Below are 5,007 nucleotides of genomic sequence, written 5' to 3'. Positions count from 1 at the left end.
CAAATTTAATACTGAAAAGTTATTCGCAACTCAATTTAATTTTATAAGCAGAATAATGGCCCGGACTGTAATTATACTTTCGTAAATCGCTTTTTGCGTAAATTCCCCATTTTTACGGTAGTTTAGTGTCACGTTGGAATTTATTTAACGTTCTTCGTGCGTCGGTAGGTACTTAAAATCTCTAAATCGGTCGCTTTATAATTTCGCGATTCATTTATGGCGAACGCCGAGTCAATAGATTGTAAAGCAATGCGATTCGAGGTTGAAATTTTGAAGACCATCATTTAAACATTCATGTTAAACAGTACACCATAACAGCAACCAAATTTTTTTTAGCAAGAATTTTCACTAACTAAACTAACGACGTATAACAAAACAACTCAAGTAACAAAACCAAAACGAGCCCAGATTGCTGCATTAATAGACGCAACGCAGGGGAGGTTTTTGGGGGTTCCGATCTCCTTCCCCTTGAAATGTATGAGAAATTTGCACATTCTTTACATTTTATGTTTTTATAATTATATATAGATAACTTTTTAAATATTTGATAGAAGGAAGACGTGACTGAATGTAAACGGATAAAATAATACATATAGGTAATGCCTAGCTTGTACAATAGAAGTATTTCATCATGGAAAATCAACTTAATTTTATTGAATCAAATTTTCTGGCGGAAATGTTGAAACACATCCGCATAACATAGAATATCGCCTGCAATAGATTTTACGTGTTTTTTAGGAAAATGCGTGGATTTACATTGTACATGGACGCATGAGGTATGTATTTGTTTACATTTGTTTTCAGGCATTTTTTACTTGTATTGTGTACCCAGCCTATGAATGTGTAGTAACTCTTATTATTTTATTTCCGCATTATCCAATTGTAACCTAAACTTTGATCTAAATTATGCAATGTTCAGAAATGAGTTTCAAAATTGTACACGTACTACATACCCACGCAGTACAATTACTGTCATTTCTTTTTTTTTGTGAAAACGCTGCAATTATTATTTATGAAGCAATAATCTAGCAAACAAAAATATACCCAAATATACGAGCTTAAATTATTTATTGATAATGTTATTCATCCTCTATAAATAAATAATAATTTATTAGGACAAAAAATGAAAGTTGAAGTTAACAATCAAATTTATGCACTTACGGTAATAAAATAAAATGCGTATGCATAGTCAAAATGCACATAGTTATGATATAATTACAAATAAATTTTAGATAACTATTAATTAATTAATAAATACTTAAAAGTTTTCTTATTTTTCATCACATGAAAATTTTCCGNTTTGATGACATTTCTCATTCTTAAAGTTTCGTTATTTTCATAAGACACGTAACTGGACTATATATTTAAGATAGCGGTTATTGGTTGTTCCTTTGCCCGCAGTATATGTGAAAAATTGGTAAACATTCAAAATATCGCGTATTACTTAAGAGCTACGATTGTGATGAAAAAAAATCTAAGAACATAATACGCCGTTCTTAGAACAAAAATTGGCTTTTGCACCTTGATGACACATCGTTGCTTCTGCGTGAATTTTTGGCCAAAAACAACACACTAATGCTGCCACAGCCACCGTATTCTCCAGATCTGGCCCCCTGTGACTTTTTGTTGTTCCAAACTGAAGAGGTTCATGGAAGGACGACTCTACGCAACGATTGAAGAGATAAAGACGGCATCGAAGGAGGAGCTGAACAAGATCACAAATTTTTTGAAGTGCTTCGAGGATTGGAAAAAACGTTGGCACAACTGTATAATATCTGGTGGCGATTACTTTGAAGGGAACAAAATAGATATCCATGAATAAATAATTTTTGAAAAAACACAAAATTCGCAATGCGTTTTGGATAGACCTCGTACATTTAGTGGAAGAGTTGATTGGTTTCCGGTTTTAGGTTGAAAATCATTTGGGACTATAATGATTAACAGTTTCAGCGGATTTTTGGTGCTACGGTTTATTCAAAAGATTTTGAGAGTTCGATTAGTATAGGACTGTTTGCAGATAAGCAGGAAATATTTTCACATAGACGTAGATAAAAAAATATATTCCATGCGTTCACCAAATCGACCTAATAGTTTCGGCTGTGCGTTGATTATTAATTTATCAATTAGTAACTCAGCCAGCCCAAGCGTCGTTGCATTATAGAAGTTTAGGTAACTCGAACTTTGCTAAATTCAATCTTAGGAAGTTCTATTACAGGTCGTTGTGTATTAGGTGATTCAGTATTTCTTTATACTTAGTTCTTTAATATAGTAATAATTCTTTTCTTTTTCAGGTTTCCGTGTCCAACGCCTACGTGACCCTAATAAGAGGTCAATAACGAGGTCGCAAGGCTCTGTCACAGTGAAACGGTAAGAGTTAGTCAGTTATGTTTTCAAGTTATACGTTATTGTGGCGTAAATATTGTCTGGTGAATTTTTGATCTGGCGGTTTTTAAAAATGGCTTAACTTGCAAATTCCAAAATGGTATGTTTTGTCGTTTACAAACTAGACTATCCAAACCTTTTGGGAAAAATCATTCCTTTGGACATGGCTTTTGATGAGTTATCATTACAAATTGGTTAGTCCAAAAATTGGTTAGACACGCACCTGTTATGGGAGATTTTGAAGTAAAACCACTTGGACGTTTTTTTAATATTATATTGAACACTTATTACATAAAACTTATTTGAATTATCAACTGTCGAACTATAACTGCTACAATAATACTCCTTTCAACAACTGGTCGTGGGTTTTTATTATGTCGATTGATGACTTAGATTTTTGATTACAATTATAGGAAAAATTCATTGTTTGTTGTTCACAAGAGAAATGGACTAAACGGATGTTAGTTATTTACAAATTAATTATTGATCATTTTGGTAATGACATTATCTTACGACAATAGTAAATATTACTTGTGTACTTTAATGAAACTTTCTTCGGAAATATTTAGAATAGATTAAGAAAGAACTACATAATAATTACGAATGAAATACGCAATTATCTGTGGTAACAAGCCAAAACTTGACATACAGAGTGTACATAACATGATAGTACATTACACACCTCAGTTTTAACGTTCCACGTCTCTAATTGCGAAAAGTAGACGGTGGGCGCGGTGGAAAAGAAAATGTTAGAAGCGTTCGAAGGTGTTGTAGCAGAATGATGAGGATGCCGTGGATAGAAAAGGTTAAAAATGAAGAGGTATTAGAAAGAGTATGAAAGTAGATATTGGAAACAGGCGAAATAGGTTGGTAGGACACCTTCTCATGCATAAAGGGCTAGTTATACACACTAGAAGGTGAAGTAGGAGTCAGGGGCGGATCTTGAATTTGTGGGGCCCTGGGCTAATACTGCTTAGGGGCCCTACCTAATTACCCAACCAATTGCCATTTTGTCAAAAAACAGTTTTCTGTAGTGATGTAGATATATATAATATATGTTAACTACAGGAAGAAAATAGGACAACAAAATATTTTATTTATTTATTAAAACATTATTTATTGCAAAATAAATTGACAGGCTATGAATGGTCATGTTATATAAATTATAAAGTAACCTTTCTGCATTTTAGTGCTGCAAATTCCTTTATTTGGTCATCGCACTGTAAGTCCTTTGTTAAATCGCAATTTATGAAAAGAACTGTTAAATGAATTAGTCGATAGTTCAACATTGTTGTCCTGTATTTGTATTCTATATACATCCTGGAGAAAGAGCGCTCCGCTTCACAGCTAGTGATCGGCAACGTTAACAAAATCTTTAAGATGGTATAGCAGTTTGGGAAAACATCAACAAATTTCTTTTCATAAATTACCTAAAAAAATCCACCGCAAGAGGTGTAAGACTCTGTCTTAGACTGCACTAAGTAAAATTTTAACTGAATGCACTCATTCACTAAATGTAACTAACAAAATTGCGTCGGGCGATAAGCGGAGGGAAGTCCCCAGTAATAGACAATACACGGAATACACCGACCGAAAACAAGCGACGGGGAATTCCTCGTTCCGTTTGATAGATGCGCACACGGGTTGATTGATCGCAGTGTTGTCAATCTTATGATCGGATTTTTTTTAATTCTAGATAATTTTTATTATTGACAATATCGTCTATCGTTTTCAGTTCAGGTTAGGGGCCCTCTGTATCCACGGGGCCCTGGGCTGCAGCCCAAAAAGCCTACTTTCTCTACTTTCAACCGTCACTTTAGACAGATAATAATTCCCTGTATTCTTAATAAAAGTACAGAGATATTTTAAATTGCATTGAAACAGAGATATTTTGATCACTTTATTGAAATGCATGACCACCAAAATTCATACAGCATATGCATTAGTTAATTGGAATTTTTATTGGCATTATTAGCTTCTGTCTTCAAGAGTTACTTTTTTTTGAATAACCACATTTTCCTAGAAACTGATGATGAGGTTATTTATTCATGGATGAGTCATGTTTTCCTGTTTACCTCTATTCCTTAATCACGACTTTGTAATTTATGATAAGTATGTTTTTCAACTAAGATTATCAACTTCTTGGAATATAATTATTAAGCATAAGTTAACGTTCCTTTGTCCATTATTAATTAAACTCCGCTTGTTTAATTGATGAGTTTAATGTATAAAAGAATTAAACTTAAAACTCAAAAAATTGCCGGTGAGTAAATTAATTATCACAAACTGCTAATAAGAATTAAAACAAAAATAGAATCTTTTTCTAAGTTTGATAGTATCCACCTTTGACCCATACAAAATAAAAAACTGACTACGTCGCCGTCGAAAAAGGATTTGAAATACTTGTGTTTAAAATGTATTTAAAATATATTTTTGCTGTTAAAAGTTTTGCTAGTATCACCGGTCAAACATTATATAAAATGATGAATGAAAGTTGCTCACATTGGCCATTGAAGGTATTAGAATCTTCAAGGGGACAAAGAAACATTCCATGAATGCATTCTAATTCTTTAACTAAAGAGAACCCAAAAAATTCTAAACTCCTTGGAAATGGATAATCTAAAA

At 33.0% G+C, this 5,007-nt stretch overlaps 1 protein-coding gene across 5 annotated transcripts in view; it reads left to right on the top strand.

Moving 5' to 3' along the window:
* The window catches only part of LOC108732881 (mitochondrial glutamate carrier 1-like), a 129,296-nt gene that overhangs the window by 112,360 nt on the left and 11,929 nt on the right, over positions 1-5,007 (top strand). For 3 of the 5 annotated variants that reach the window (XM_025976997.1, XM_025976993.1, XM_025976989.1), the window contains exon 1: positions 4,267-4,645. The exons of the other annotated variants lie outside the window; for them this stretch is intronic. The gene's annotated coding sequence lies outside the window, so the exon portion shown is untranslated. Of the gene's footprint in view, positions 1-4,266; positions 4,646-5,007 lie in introns of those variants that run through there. 5 annotated transcript variants of the gene reach the window in all.

The sequence above is a fragment of the Agrilus planipennis genome, unplaced genomic scaffold, assembly GCF_000699045.2.
Source record: "Agrilus planipennis isolate EAB-ADULT unplaced genomic scaffold, Apla_2.0 scaffold31, whole genome shotgun sequence".
Classification (NCBI taxonomy): domain Eukaryota; kingdom Metazoa; phylum Arthropoda; class Insecta; order Coleoptera; family Buprestidae; genus Agrilus; species Agrilus planipennis.
The sequence above is the reverse complement of the archived record's forward strand: the minus strand, read 5'-3'. Positions and strand labels throughout refer to the sequence as shown.